The sequence below is a fragment of the Nycticebus coucang genome, chromosome 20 (assembly GCF_027406575.1).
Source record: "Nycticebus coucang isolate mNycCou1 chromosome 20, mNycCou1.pri, whole genome shotgun sequence".
Classification (NCBI taxonomy): Eukaryota; Metazoa; Chordata; class Mammalia; order Primates; family Lorisidae; genus Nycticebus; species Nycticebus coucang.
The window spans coordinates 29273907-29291039 of NC_069799.1; the positions used below are offsets into that span (position 1 = coordinate 29273907).

Here is a 17133-nt window from a genome sequence, read left to right on the forward strand (position 1 = left end):
AATTGGAGTGCTCAAATCCTACTAATTAACATAGCTTTCACCTCATTTACTTAATCACAGTGTTAAGATATTTGTGTTCAATACTTGATAGATTTGACTTGTACCCTTACAATAAGCTCCATAGGTGTGGTTCCACCATTTACCCTCCCTCTATTGAACCACCCCCCTCTCTTCCCATCCCTTTCCTCTTCTCTCCTTCATCCTGGACTATAGGTGTGATTCATCTCTCATCCTAAAGTGTGATTATAAATTGGTTTTATAGTAGTACTGAGTACATTAGATTTTTTTTTTCCCAAGTGGCCATTGACCCATGAAACATTTCATCTTAGTAAAGTATCACAAGAATGGAAAAACAAGTATCCAATCTACTCAATACTTATATGAATCCAATACATAAATAACCACACACCCGCACAAAAGAAAAAACACAAGTATATATATTCTAGTGAAGGGGAGGGAAGAAGAAGCAAAGGGGTAGAGGGAGTAAGGAGAGTGATTAGCTGTTCCTACCTAATATGCACAGTGTGAGGATGTTCAGCACACTCCCTGAGTGAAGGGTGCAACTACAGCTTGAACTTTACTTTAAAAATTAAAACAATGTTTGAATGGCAGATCTATTTTTAGATCTCTGAGTGTTCTCCATATATCTTTCCAAAAGGAATGTATTAATTTGCATTCCCACCAGCAGTGCAGAAGTGTTCCCTTTTCTCCACATCCACGCCAACATCTCTGGTCTTGAGATTTTGTGATATAGGCTAGTCTCACTGGAGTTAGATGATATCTCAAAGTAGTTTTGATTTGCATTTCTCTGATGATTAAAGATGATGAGCATTTTTTCATATATCTGAAGGCCATGCGCCTGTCTTCTTCAGAGAAGTTTCTCTTCAAATCCCTTGCCCAGCCTGTGATGGGATCCCTTGTTTTTTTCTTGCTAATGCTTTTGAGTTCTCTGTGGATTCTGGTTATTAAACCTTTGTCGGAGATATAACCTGCAAATATAACCCCATTCTGAGGGCTGTTTGCTTGCTTTACTTACTGTGTTCTTGGCTGTGCAGAAGCTTTTCAGTTACCCAGAAGACCAAAAATCACAACATAACAAAGATATTTGTACCAGAATGTTTATTGCAGCCCAATTCATAATTGCTAAGTCATGGAAAAAGCCCAAGTGCCCATCGATCCACGAATGGATTAATAAATTGTAGTATATGTACACCATGGAATATTATGCAGCCTTAAAGAAAGATGGAGACTTTATCTCTTTCATGTTTACATGGATGGAGCTGGAACATCTTCTTCTTAGTAAAGTATCACAAGAATAGAAGAAAAAGTACCCAATGTACTCAGCCCTACTATGAAACTAATTTGGGGCTTTCACATGAAAGCTATAACCCAGTTACAACCTAACAATAGGGGGAAGTGGGAAAGGGAGGGGGGGGATGGTGGGTAAAGGGAGGGTGATTGGTGGGATTATACCTGCAGTGCATCTTACAGGGGTACTTGCGAAACTTGGCAAATGTAAAATGTAAATGTCTTGGCACAGTAACTGAGATAATGCCAGGAAGGCTATGTTAACCACTGTGATGAAAATGTGTCAAATGGTCTATGAAGCGAGTGTATGATGCCCCATGATCATATCTATGTACACAGCTATGATTTAATAAAAAAAATTAATTAAATAAATAAATAATAAAAATTAAAACAATGTAACCTAAACTTTTGTGCCCTCAAATTAATCTGAAATTTTAAAAACAAAGAAAAAAGATACACTGTGAAATAATAAAAATCAAAATTATACACGCTTATTATTAACATTTTAAAGGGTCAGATAAGAAAGATTGTTCAACTAATCATATTGGATCAACTAGTTAAACAGCAGCAAAAAAAAAACAAGAAATATTAAAGACAAGAAAATTGATGCCAGCATGAAAATTTACAACAAAATGAACTCCAAATAGCTATTAGACTTAAGTTAATAAAAAACAAACTTTGGAAGTATGATACAAAATTCACAATTTATTAAAGGTACACTGACATCTATTTCTAAACATCTCTTATCACAGTGGATTGTTTTAAAGGAAAATAAAAGATACATAAAACTTAACATAAGATTGAATTATATTACACAGACATGAATTTATACTGGAAATATAAAGAGTTCCAAAAATCAATATGAAAAATAAACCTACAACTCAATAAGAAGATGGGTAACACTTCGTAGAAAATAAAATACAAATGGGTCTAAAAAGTAGAAAAAGATTTTCAATCTCATTTATGCTAATTTAAACTGCACTCAGAAATCAAAATGCACATATTAGTTTGGCAGTTGTCAAATACTTTAGAGCAAATGTGTTTTGTAGGTAGGAAATGAAAAACTCTTATGTACAGTTAGTGGTATGCAAATTTGTATAACCTTTCAGAAGAATTACTTATTGGACAGGTAGATAAATTAGCTTGATTATATATGTGTGTGTGTGGGTATTTGTGTGTTTGTGTATATGCACAAACACATTAGGTAATTTTAATTACAGTAGAACCTCTGTCAATTGACCAAAGAACTGTAACAAACAGGTCAATATACAGAGGTGGTCAACATAAAGAACAAGACCTACTATATTGATACACACATATGGTACATGTCTGGTCTATGAAAATTAGGTCAACTTAAGGAGGTGATCAATATAAAGAGGTGGTCAACTATGGAGGTTGTACTGTATATATAAGTATATGCAAGTGTACTTATTATATATAATACTTAAATGTACTTAAATATAATTCAATAATATATAAATATGTATTCATATATACGTACATAAACATGTATAAGTTATATACATATATTTAAATATATATAAGTATGTATAACATGTATTCTTATATATTTATACTTATTTATATACTTATTACATATACTTACATATACTTAATCTGTATATATTTTTATATATAACTTATATGACATCTATATATACTTAAATAAGCATATGTAGATACATACTTGTGTATTGTATTATATAAATTTTAATAATTTATATATTATAAATTTATATATAACATAATACTTACAAAAGTATATAGAAATATCTATACTTATGGTCCTGGAGCTGGAGCACCCCTTGCCCCAGCCCTTCACCAGCGAGACCATCTTCATGTGAAGCTTCCTCAACCTCAGCCTGGCAGACTGCCTCCTGGTCAACCTGGCCTATGAGTCCTCAGCGTTCTGCACCACTATTATAGTTCAAGACTCCAGAGGCCAAATTTACTATGGTTGTAACCCAGATTATCCCTTTGGAGATGCCTTACACAACTAACCATGGATGTACAATTCTTAAAGAATGAACAGATTGCATTCACTTGAACCACTTTCGTTGGCTATGTAGGATATGGACTGGTCAGAGTCCAAACAAGTTTACAGTTTCTGGGATGAATGAGATAAAGACTGGTAGTGGGAGAACGTGATTGCTGCCCTTTTTCAGTGACACCCTCTGATCACCTGGCTTGTATGCGCCAAATTCCTGCTGTTATTTTACTCCCTGTAGAAGCTGAGATTTCTTCCATCTCAGGAACCCTACTGACAAGAGAACCCTGAATGAGTCAGAAAACTTTGAAGCAACTGTTTTCAAATTGGCCAAGATACCCCTGACTGCTGACATCTGTTACAGCAATCTATTACAGCAATCAATGATCTATTATATCTTTGGTGGCATGTCCTCCCAGAAGGGAGTGTTCATCACAAGGAACAGAGGTGGCCCAGGAGATATTTGGCCTATAGATCCTCTGAATGGAGTGTGATTCCGAGTTGAGACAAATCACAACCCCTGGAAGCCAGCACCTGAGTGTGATGATGGAGGAACCCCTGCCACCAAAGCCCTCAATGCCATGAGGAGGCACACCTAACCTGGAGGCGCTTTTTCAGATTTTTTCAGTGGTCCCAGTTTATAACAATTACACACTTTATACTATGGTGATGAGCACTGCCAGCCCATTCAATTTCATGACGAGGATCAGAAACCTGAGCTGAAAAAAAGAAAAAAAAGGAAGGAAGGAAGGAAGGAAGGAAGGAAGGAAGGAAGGAAGGAAGGAAGGAAGGAAGGAAGGAAGGAAGGAAGGAAGGAAAGAAGGAGAGAGAGAGAGAGAGAAAGAAAGAAAGAAAGAAAGAAAGAAAGAAAGAAAGAAAGAAAGAAAGAAAGAAAGAAAGAAAGAAAGAAAGAAAGAAAGAAAGAAAGAAAGAAAGAAAGAAAGAAAGTCATTATGAACAACACAGACTCCTTCCTCACCTAGTTTCTCAGCCTTGTGAAGCATGGGTCAGGGATCACTAGGGACCTTGCTTTGGCAAAGTGGGGAATTGGCTTTGTCTACTATTCTCTTCCCTTCGTGGTTTGCCTTGACTCTCTCCAAGCTTCTATCCTGGCTGAAATAAACTCAAAGATAATTAGTCTCCAAGGTCAACACATATCCTCAGGCTTTTTCTCCAGCCTTAATGGTTCTGTTATAACCAACTCTGTATCCACTAAAGAAATGAGCTGGCATGACCTTTGTTCATTGTGGAGGGCTTCTGAAAGAACCTAAGAAAAGATTAAGGTTCTTCCAAAAGCATGTGAAATTTATTAAATGTAGAATATAAATGTCTGATCACAATAACTAAGAAAATACCGTGAAGGCTATATTAACCAGTTAGAAGAAAATATTTCAAATTGTATATAAAACCAGCACATTGTACCCCATGATTGCATTCATGTACACAGCTATGATTTAATAATAAAAAGGGAAAAGAAAAAAAAAAAAGAAATGGAGAACCAGAGTTTGAATAGAGCCTGTCTGAAGATGTGTTAGTCTGACTTTTGATCATGTCATTTCCTGTAATGAGATTTTCATTTTCTATAAAATTTCTAATGTTTTTGGAAAAACCTAGGGACCTCCTTTTTTCTAAATAGCTATTTGATCACTGTTTTTTGAAAGTAATAGGAAACCACATTATTTCCATTTGTAATTTACCTTTAGTTAACAGAATGTTAAAAGAGATGTTAGCAAAGAGAATAAAAATTTTTTCCAAGAAAAAAAAGTCTATACTTACATTTATGTACATAAATATACACATATGTATAAATGTATTTTTTAAAAAAGAAAAGTTTGGACTTGGCATGGTGGCTCATGCCTATAATCCTAGCATTTTGGAAGGCTGAGGCTGAGAGGATCACTTTGAGGCCAGGAGTTTGAGACCAGCCTGGAAAACAGTAAAACCTTGTCTCTACAAAAACTAAAAAGGTAGTAAGGCATGGTGATGCATGCCTATACACCAAACTGCTTGGGAGACTGTGCACAGAGGATCACTTGAACCCAAGAGTTCTGAGGCTGCATTAAGTTATAATGATGCCACTACACTCTTCCCAGGCAACAGAGCAAAACTTTCTTTCAATAAAAATAAAAACAAATACATAAAACTATTTTACTTTTCTGGTAGGCAGGTAAAAATTAAAGTTAAACGTGTGTACCAAGAACATGTAGAAGAAATTTTATAACAGCTTTATTCAAAATAGTCAGAAACTGAAAATGTCCATCAAGAGTAGAATGAAAATGAACTAGGATGTATGAATATAAAGTGAAGTATTAAATTTTGCTGTAATAATCAGACAAATGTAAAGCAAATCCCCCCAAAAATACGTGTATCAGAATTACTAAATTTTAAAAATAATAAAAGAAATGTATTCATAAAAAGTATGGATGATAAATTTGATTATTAGTCTTTCCAAAGCTTTTTTTTTAGAGTTTCTTTAGTGAGGATTTATTGTAGCAACAAGTACCAATAAATTTTCTATCTTGAGTTATGAATAATTTACAACTGCAATTGTGCCTCCATGTTTTTTTTCAAAGACTTCTTATAGAGTGCAAATTTTATGATCTTTTGAAGCACTTTTGTATTATCATTAAATTTGGAAATGCACTTGTTCTGTAACCCAGCAGTTTCTGGGTGTATAGAGCTGCTACCTGTTAGAGCTCTTACATTGTGGTCCAGCAGATTTCTACAGCAGTCTCCATTACAGCATTGCATATACTAGAATCCTAATGGGTGTCCACCAGCCCTGAAATGAGTAAATTCATTGTGATGAGATGATACAGTGAAATACTACATGTGACTAAAAGTAAAAGATGGAGACATGAAAGCATACTGCAAACATAAATATATTAAGGGATTTTTTTTTTTTTTCAGTTTGGCTGGAGCTGGGTTCAAACCTGCCACCATAAGTATATGGGGCCGGCACCCTAATCACTGAGCCACAGGTGCCACCCGCTGCAAACATAAATCTAAATAAAAGAGGCCAAACACAGATTAGCATAGTAGAATAAACAGTTAAAAGCAACCTATGGTGTTTAAAGATACTTTTTTTAGAACTTAAAATTATAAATGAACAATATTACTATGGGATAGAATGGTGAGTACATATGGTGCAGGGAGGATTCTTTGTTTGGAAATGGGAGTACAAAGGGCTTCTGGTAGTGCTAACCTTGTTCTGAAATTCCTGGAAATCTGTGGTAGAATAGAGGCTAAAATAAGTTGCAATAAGAAGTGAATGATTACTTTTCTAGGGAAGTGAGAGATCACCTTCACCTCCCCTTAGCTCCTCTGTGGGTTTTTGGCTGAGCCTAAGAACCAAACTTATCCAAGGTAGTTTACTGACAGAAAATCACACAAGTTTTGCTAGTTATCCATGTACGTGGGGATCGCCACAAGAGTGTGAAGTCCAGACAAATGGCTAGAGTAAGTTGCTTGTATACTTTTCAGACAAAGAATAATAAAATTGTCAAAGAAAAATGGCGAAGAAATGGTAGGACAAAGGAGATCTAGATAGAAGCAGTAAATTCTGGGGGAGTCACTAGGAGATGCATGGGGGTATAAAGTTAGTGGAAGATAAGGGTAACCTCAGAAAATTTATTTATTCAGGCTCAGTGCAGGACCTCAATTCCTAGAATCTCATGATAAAGGCTAATTTCTTGGTCTGATACAGGGAGAGTACCAGAACCAGAGGGTACCAAAGACTCCAGAGGAATCTTTATGGCTTATCACATGCAGAAAAAAAGAGATCAAATATTCCTTTTTTGAAACTACAATTTCTCCAATGTTTCATCTCAAATAGGCTAATTCCACATATTTGGTGATGGCACACCCTTCTCTACTTCAATTCATTTCCCATGATCACACTATTGAACTACAACTTGTTGAGAGAAAGATACAGGCAGTCTGACTGAGATTATGACTGAAAAAGGTTCTATAGGTTTGTTCTTAAGTCAAAATTGTACGTAAGTTGAAAAAGGTACATTTACCTATTACCTATAATAGACACTGAAAGTGCAAGTTGTAGGTAAGTCAGATGTTTGTAACTCGGGGACTGCCTGTATTCAGTCTTCAAAGTAAGAGGAAGAAATACTCATTTTCTTTTCCATAAATCAAACTTTTCTAATTGAATATATAAGGAAACTCCAAATTCAGACAATGTGCATTATAAAATCGTCCAAGTAAATATCATGTGCTATAAAACTTGCATCTTCTCATCTGAGGACATGAAACAAAGAATGAATGAAATGTACAAAACAACAATTATAGGACAACAGTTGGATAGGAAATAAAATGGCTTAATAGACAAATTGATCAAGGAACCAAGGATTCAGGTGGAGATGAATTGAGTAATTCTCCCAATGAGAGGTCTTACTGTACAATTGTACAACTTTCAAAATATCTGGTGTACATTCTGATAAACAATGTAGCAAATGAAAGGATATCTGAATAATTTGACTTCCTTTTATATTTTTTCTTCCTAATGTTAAAAGTTCAAGGGTAAAGGAGTGTCTTGTGGGTGCAGACACAACATCAGTGGGTATTAGTTTATTGCTTTCCTGAGCCAGAGGACCTACCAGGTAAAGGATTTCAAAAAATTACTTCTGATAGCATTAGTGTGCTCAGTATTCATTAGCAATCAACTTACCCCCACTTCCAGAGTTTAGGAACAAAAATTTGAATTATCCTTGCTTTTGCAGAAATGGCAGTAAGGGGGACTGATACCATTCACTGATATTATAGGGTATAAGACCTCCATTTTGCTCTGTAGCAAACTAAATTTAGAGAGATGGCATGACTTCCCCAAAGTCCTGGCATGTCAGAGAAAACAGCAGAGCTAGGTCTCCTGATGATTCTCTACATGAATCCCACCTGAAATGGGTGAAGGGTCTGAACTGGGCATCACTGCTTCATTCTCTCTTTTTTTTTTTTTTTTAGGCAGAGTCTCATTTTGTTGCCCCTGGTAGAGTGCTGCGGCATCATAGCTCAGACTCCAGGGCTCAAGCAATTCTCTTGCCTCAGTCTCCTGAGTAGGTGGGACTATAGGCGCCTGCCACAATGCCCTTCAGTACTTCATTCTAGTCTCCCTCAAATTACTTCAAATGATAACATCTGACAAAAACAGCAGACATTCTGCTGTTGCGTGAAAGTCTCCAAATTGATCGGTGATGCAGAGAAATGAGTCCTGCAATGAAATAGTCTGAGTAATAAGGAGGATCACTTACACTCTCATGGCAAGTGCAATTTTTATTTCTTCCACAAAAGCTTATATAGACACATAACTTAATAAACATATGACTTAAACCTTGGCCCCAGGCCTCTTACTGCCTGGTACTTACAGGCCTGCAGATAAATCAGATTAACTGATAACCATTTTACTAACATTATCTAAAGCCATCCTTATGGGCTAAAGTTTAACTGGATCAACTGATAACTACTTCATTAAAGTTATTCTTATGCTAAGTAATCAAAAACAAAACCACAAAACAAGATTCTGGGCAAATAAGCTGTTTGAATGCTTGACCATCTGTAGGCTGTTAATCATCTTTAGGGAGTAGGCTGAAAAAATCCTGAGATATACAGGTAACTGCCTGCTGGCCTGACCCCACTAAGCTCAGCCCTAAATCACTTTTACATGATTAGGTTCTAAGCCACATATGGAGTTCTATCCAGGATTTTTTCCTTTCTAACTCACAAAAGACTTTAAACTTGCCTTCACAACATGGAACCATTTAAAGGTTTACTTATAGGCTTTTCACCTATATTCTTCCATAGTCTATTCAATCTGTTGTAACAATGTATCTTAAACTGAATAGTTTATCAACAATAGAAATTTATTTCTCACAGGTCTATAGCCTGGGAAGTCCAAGATCAAGGTGCCCACAGATTAAGTGTCTGATGGGGCCTGCCTTCTCATGCATAGAGGGAGACTTTTTGCTGTGTCCTTACATAGTGGAAGGAGTGAAGAAGCAGGGGTCCTCAAACTTTTTAAACAGGGGGCCAGTTCACTGTCCCTCAGACCATTGGAGAGCTGGACTACAGTTTAAAAAAAAAACTATGAACAAATTCCTATGCACACTGCACATATCTTATTTTGAAGTAAAAAAACAAAATGGGAACAAATACAATATTTAAAATGAAGAACAAGTAGTTAAATCAACAAACTTACCAGTATTTCAATGGGAACTATGGGCCTGCTTTTGGTTAATGAGATGGTCAATGTTCAGTTCCATATTTGTCACTGCTAGTTGTAACAAGTGATGCAAGTGTGCATCTGTTAGTCTAGATCTGGTTGGAGATTTCAGATGTTTCATTCTGGAAAAAGTCTGTTCACAGACATAAGTGCTACCAAAGATGGTTGCCATTTTGAGTGCATGGTTCCTGAGATTAGAATATGTCTCAGAGGGGACAGATGCATAGAAATTAGGAAGGCTGCTTGACTTGAATGCATCTTTCAGAGAGTCACAATTCTGCAGTTCCGCCAGTTCCATGTGGTAAATCATATTCACATTTTCAATGTCAATAGAAAATGGGTTATGGAAAAGCTGTATGTCCTGTTCATGGAGATGAAGCTCTTTAAATCTAAATTGGAACTCCTTTTGCAACTTTTCCCGTGAATCCACACACGTTTTATTTGGGAATGCAACCAATGGATTTTCCACTAACAGATTTTGAGTTGTGGGGAAATGGCAGAAATTTTCCTCCTTCACTTGTTTGATGAGGAGGCCTAATTTTACTTCAAATGCTTTCACATGTGATTGCATATCACAGATGAGCTTCCCCTTTCCTTGAAGTTGCACATTGAAATTGTTGAGTAGCTCTGTTACATCTATCAGAAAGGCAAGGTGCCATTTCCATTCTGCATCATTGAGCTCTTGTACTTGTTTTTTGAAAGCAGAAAAGCGGTAATCTGTGGAAGTAGTCATAGAAATGTTTCAAAATTCTCCCTTGACTCAGCCAATGGACTTCTGTGTGGTACAGAACGTCTTCACAGGCAACACTTAGCTCAGACAGAAATTCTTGAAATTGTCTGTGGTTTAGTGTATTACCTCTAATGAAGTTAACACAAGATACCACAGTTTTCATAACAGAGTCCCACTTCAGCAATTTACTACACAGCGCTTGTTGGTGGATGAGGCAGTGTATGGCTATTGGATGAGAATGGTTATGTTTGTCCATCTCTTGGTTAATGCGAGCAATTACTACTTTCTTAGACCCCACCATGCCAGGAGCACCATTGGTTGCCACACTGGCTAGTTTTGCCCAGTCCAGCTCCAAAGTATTCACAGTTTGGCAAACCTTTTCATAAATATCCTCTTCTGTAGTTGTTTCTTCAATGCTTTGCAGTGCAGCAAGCTCTTCTGTGACTTCAAAATAGTCATTCGTACCACGAATAAAAATTAGAAGTTGTGTAGAATCACGAACATCATTACTTTCATCAAGTACCAAGGAAAAATAGGGAAGGTTTTTTTGCGGAGTTTTGCAAATGCTGATGCAAATTGTCTCCCATTTCTTCAATCCTTCGTGTAATGGAGGGTCCTGAAAGACTCACTGTACTAAATAAATCAGCCTTCTCTGGACACATCTCTTTGACAACAGAAAGAAGGCATTCTTTAACAAATTCTCCCTCTACGAATGGTCTGCCAGTGCACGCTATTATCTTGGCAACTTGAAAACTTGATCACAGTGATGAAGTATTTAGCTGTTTCTGCTTCACAAAAGTATTTTGCTGAGTTGTCAATGCATATTTCAGTTTTAATATTATATCTTTTCTCACTTCTCTGACCAAATTATCATATTATCTTTATGTTGAGTTTGATAATGTCAACGCAAAATGTATTCTTTGAACACAGACGCTATATTCTGGCATATCAAACACACAGCTCTTTCCTTGTATTGCATGAAAAAATAATCATAAGTCCACTGTTCTTTGAATATCCTACACTCCAAGTTAATTTTTCTCTTTCTTGATATCATTGTTTTCTAGGGATTCCAAATTGCTATTAGTAAAATACATATATATATATAAATATATATATATATATGGCTCTCCAAAAACAATATACCAGCAATAACTTTGCCCACACAGAGACATATAGACTGCACTGCCCATCAATGCAGTCTGATCAGTGTCCATCAATGCAGCCTTGCCAGTCCACATCATTTCAGCCTCGCCAGTGCCCATATGGTGGAACTCCGCTTTTACCTAAGGCTCACCCTGGTGTGGTGTGGGAACAGGAATGATTACAGAGCCGGTTCCTCCACCACCTTTCCAGTTCACACTACCCTGTGCGAACCGCACTGCGATCTGTGAATTCACACAGGAATCTGATCGCATGGGTCTTCTGCAGGAAAGAGAAGGAAAAAAGAAGGCATGTATGCCTTTTTTCTTTTGAATCTAATGCGAGTTCAGCCATACAAGCATATGGCTTAACTCACACTGCTCAGAGATCACAACAGTGTGAAAAGGGGCTTACACAGCACACAACATACAACATCATACATAACTGAATAGTAATCAGAATATAAATTCACTTACTGGCAATTAAATTGGGTTTCCTACTCCTCGGCTGTCTGCAGAGCCGGATTAAGTTCCCATGGGGCCCTAGGCAGATTACCAGTTTGGGGCCCCCATGCAATAACACTGAGCACTGACCATTTGCATTAACACTGAGCACTGACCATTTGCGATAACACTGACTGCTGACAATTTGCATTAATACTGAGCACTAACAATTTGCATTAACACTGAGCACTTACAATTACCATAATCACTGAGCACTGACTATTTGCATTACCTCTGAGCTCTGACCATTTGCATTAGCACTGAGTGCTATTTGCATTATCACTGTGATGCAACCCCCCTAGAAACTACCCCCAACCAACTAACCAACTTTAAAAAAAAAGGCTTTCCTAACTTCAAAAAAAAGCTCTTCTAACTTCAAAAAAAGGTTCCCCCTATCTGCAAAAAAAAAAAAAAGACCTCCTAACTTCAGAAAAAAAAGACCCCCCTTAACTGCAAAACAAAAAAAAAGGCCCAACTAACTGCAAAATAAAATAAAATAAAAGACTTCCTAACTTAAAAAAAAAATCCTAATTTGTTCTTATCTCGGTCCTTAGGCAGCAGCAGGCTCTGCACAGGCAACCTGGTGACTCCTATGATTACACCAGAGACGGAGATGAGGAATCAAGAGACAGAGAGAAGGAGGGGCAGGGAGAGACACAGAGAAGGAGTGGAGTTGGAGGGTAGGAGGGGAATTGGTGAGTATGGGGCACATTCCACACATGCGCACTGTGGCCCGGACAGTGGGTTGCTAAGCAGGACAGCAATAACACCCACAGGGAGAGACAGAGAAAAGGAACAGAGTTGGAGAGTTGGCGTACATTCCACACATGTGCACTGCAGCCCAGGACAAGTCGGCTACTAAGCAGGAAAGGCGACTGTAGCAAAAACACCCAGCAGGCTTGATAAATGTCCTCGGGCCCACGGGCCATAGTTTGAGGACCCCTGTTGTAAAGGCATTAAGCCCCTTAATGGGAGCTCTGTGGCCTGCCTAATCATCACTCCAAACACCACATCTCCTGATACTATCACACTGGGGGTTGGAATTTGAAAATATGAATCTTGGGGTCATGCAAACATTCAGACCATTGCATATTCCCATAATTATCCTGCTTTGCACCAATCCACTTCCTTCCTAACCACTCACACTCACTCTGTCCTTTTTAGGGCTGGCCTCATGGGCATATGGCCAGTACAGCTGCACAGAGCGTGCGCACACACGTGTGCACCCTCCTCTCTCACACACACACACCTTGGGATAGTTCATGCCAAGGGAGAAGACTGGTGGTGGTGACAACAGCAGCAGCATAAGTAGCAGAGGCAGCACAAGTGGCCACTCCTGGGAAGAGGGGGTGACTTTCCTGGTAGCAGTGCCAACTGGTGGTGGGAGGCAGATTTTCTCTTCTGTCCCAGAGCCTGTCCTCGCGGTGTTCCTGAAATACTAACTACCTGACTGAATACAAGGACAACAACCACCAGTAAACTTTGCCAGTAAACTATTACAAAATTTTTATTTTATACATGGTCATTGCAATAAAGACCAACAGGCACATATTTGGGTTCCTCAACAAGTTCAGAATCTATGACTTTAAAACTGTCACAACAATGCAAAGCAAATATAGACTTAGAAATAGGAATAAAATTAAGGATCATTTAAATAAATAAAACATTCAAATTAAAGATTATTTGAATAAAAAGTAGTCACACTTTTTAGTGAAAATTCAGACAAATCAATTAATAACAATAAGAAAAATTCTATATTAATTTACTTTGGCATTTAAGATAGGGGGATAAACAGGCATTGAAATGTGAAGCCATTTCTTTTTTTCTTTCTTTCGACTACCACAAGTTATCAGAAATGTGAGAAGAATCATTAAAATGCTGGTGATTAAATTTAAGATTTTAAATGAAATTTATTCTTATGAACAATTAGACCTTTTCTAAAAAAAACATTGTTCCCTAAAAGTTATCAGTTTTAAATGTATCATAATTTTTATGTTGAAATTATTTCTCAGAAATTTGTCAAAATATTTTACATCCTATAAACTCTCTTCATTGCCCCAGTAGCATTATCAAAAAGATGATTTTCAAAATTAAAAATTAAGAATCAAGTGTAATATAGCACATACCATTAATGACCAGTAGCACTTTCAATTATACTGTTTGAAAATGACATCACTAAAAGTATATATTTTTATATTCTAATAAAATATATTTACAGAAAGGTGAGGCAGAAAAGTCATTATGATCATTAAACTTTTTATGATAAAAGATTGTTACTTGTTATCTATATAATTATGACACTAGAATGCTTGTAATTTTATTACATTTTATATCTAGTATATTAATTTGTTTTTTTATTAAGTCATTTTTAACATAGATCATAAATACATTTATGCCATTATGGGATTAAATGTGTAGATTATTTGTACAAATTGGAGTGTTTACATCCTACTAATCAACATTGCTTTCACCTCATTTACACAATCACAGCATTAAGACATTTGTGTTCTACACCTGATAGATCCAACTTGTACTTACAATATGCTCCATAGGTGTGGTCCCCCTACTAACCCTTCCTTTATCAATCCGCCCCCTCCCTTCCCCTCTTCCTCCCCTTCCCTCGTAGTACATTAATTTAAAAATTATGTTTTTGTATGTTGAGTAGCATTTTTCCTTGCTCTTTGAACAACAGATCCCATATTTTCATTTTGTACTGGATCATGCAAATTATATAAAGTCCTTACTCCATCTCCTTTCTTCCATGCCTCAGAGAGCAAAAAGTGTTTTTGTACATGTCACTGCTATAATGATAGCATTTCACCCTGGAAGTTCACCTCAGATAGCACACTTTTTATTGGATATAATGGTATTATAAAATATGTTTAGGAATGTTACTGGGCAGTAATATCAATGAATAAAACTTATTCAAAATGTTTCCTCAATTTCTTTCGGTGGAAGAATGACAGGAAATGGGTGAAAAATAAAAATTCACTGACAGGTGTCACTATGTAGGAGTTGCACTGTCTATTTAGGATATAAGCAGAATGTGTGCTGAGCGTGAGGCAGGAGGGTAACTGGCCTTGACATTCTCAACTCCCACTTATTAGATAAGCCCTTGATCCATTCTAATCATTCCTGATCTCCATTGATGCCTCCTAGTCCTTATTGTCTATCTGAGATATACTTGATATTAAATTACTTCCCTAGGATTTGTTCCCTTAAAAGAAGCATAAACTTATCATTACCTTGCATGGCATAAGGACTTCAGAATCTCTAATGAGCTCTCTACTCACTGCCTTTAATAACAAGTTCCCTAAATTGAAAGAAACACTGACTTGTATAAGCAAGTCAAGGGTCTACAATGAGCATAAATATGAGCATGTATGAGAAAAACAAGAAATCTTATGGCATCACTCAATATTAGTTCTACCCATTCAGAAAACATTTATTTTTCTGTTTAACATATAAACAGATAATAAATTGAAAGTTATGAGAAAATAAATTGAAAATAATAAAAGTGGTATACTGAATGCCTAACCTCATTTAGGCAATTTTTTTTCCTTCCTACATAACAAAAAAAAAAAAAAAAACAAAAAACTATCATTCACAACATATTAGCAAACATTAATGCTTTTAAGAAATGGCTGAAAGAAAAAAAATGTTTTGAATTGTACATATACTCGTAAGACAATTTTCTTCAGATATGAGTTATTTTCTTCTTTAGATTATTTTTAGTTCCTTCTCTATTAATAAAATTATATTTTTTAATTACTACATAATTTCACAGATGTACCCCTGGTGACAGAGGCAGAAAGTATGTCTACATGTTTACAGAGCAAATTCTCTGCATCACTCGTTTCAGCGCCCCTGTCACCTCCTTGTTTCTAAGACTATAGATGATAGGGTTGAGCATTGGGGTGAGGATGGTGTAGAAAACAGCCAGAGCTTTGTCCTCTGTTGGAGTTCGGAGGGATCTTGGTCATAGATAGGTGTAAGCAAAGGGTGCATAGTAGAATGTCACCACAGTGAGGTGGGTGCTGCAGGTTGTATAGGCCTTCCTCCTGCCTTCTGCTGACTGCATGTGGTAGACAGTAAAGAGAACTCAACCATAGGAATAGGCAACACCAATAAATGGAAACACGAGAAAGAGGGTGGTGCTCACAAACACTGTGCACTCATAGACCCAGGTGTCCACACAGGCCAAAGTCAACATAGCTGGGACATCACAGAAGAAATGATTGATGGTCCTCGTTCTGCATTAAGGTATATGGAGTGCATATGCAGTGTGGGCACAGGAGTTGATAGAGCCCATTATCCAAGATCCTGTTACAATCAGCACACACACTCTTTTACTCATATGGATGGGATAATGGAGAGGAAAGCAAATAGCCATGTAACGATCATAGGGCATAGAGGTGAGAAGCAGTGTTTCTGCACCTGCTAAATTCAGGAAGAAGAAACGCTGATTTCCAAACAGAAAATCAGAAGCCATCTTGGGGACAATAGTGGAGATGTAATTGAGGTCAATAAGGGTGAGCTGACTAAGTAAGAAATACATGGTTGTGTGGAGGTGGGCATCCAAGAAGATGAGGAGGATCATGGTCTGATTGCCAATTACTGCCATTAGGAAAATAAGAACTATTAGAATGAAGAGAAAAAGGCCAATTCTTGATGGTGGGAACAACCCCAATAAGATGAAATCAGTTGATGTTTGATTATAATACTCCATGGGGCATTCATGTGATGTTTTCTAAAAGAGATACAAAAGTAAGCAAGCTGATTCCAGTAGTTCCTCTTTAGCCACAGAGTGTGTTTCTCAACTCTGAGTGCATGCTTGAAACTGGAGATAGGACTGAACTCTATATACATTGTCTTTTCCTATGCATACATATCTACAATAAAGTTCAATTTATAAATTAGGAATAATAAGAGATTACCAAGAATAACTAATAATTAAATAGAACAATTATAACAATATACTGGTATGAAAGTCATGAAACTATGGTCTCACTCTATATACCTTATTATATCGTACTCACCTGTCTTTTTCTTGTGTTGATGTGAGATGATAAAATCCCAGCAATGTGAAATAAAGTGAGGTGAGTAAGGAAAGCATTGTTATGTAGTCTACTGAACCAATTTAAAACTTATTGTCTATTTCTAAAATTTTCTGTTTAATATTTTCAGATCCTAGTTAATCATAGGTAACTATATCTACAAAAAGCAAAACAGTGAATAA

At 36.7% G+C, this 17133-nt stretch overlaps 2 pseudogenes; one reads left to right on the forward strand and one right to left on the reverse strand.

Moving 5' to 3' along the window:
• Positions 1-3089: 3089 nt before the first annotated feature.
• On the forward strand, positions 3090-4018 carry LOC128572547 (N-acylethanolamine-hydrolyzing acid amidase-like; annotated as a pseudogene).
• An 11696-nt stretch (positions 4019-15714) lies between these two features.
• LOC128572717 (olfactory receptor 2L8-like) lies at positions 15715-16623 on the reverse strand (annotated as a pseudogene).
• Between the last annotated feature and the right edge of the window lie 510 nt (positions 16624-17133).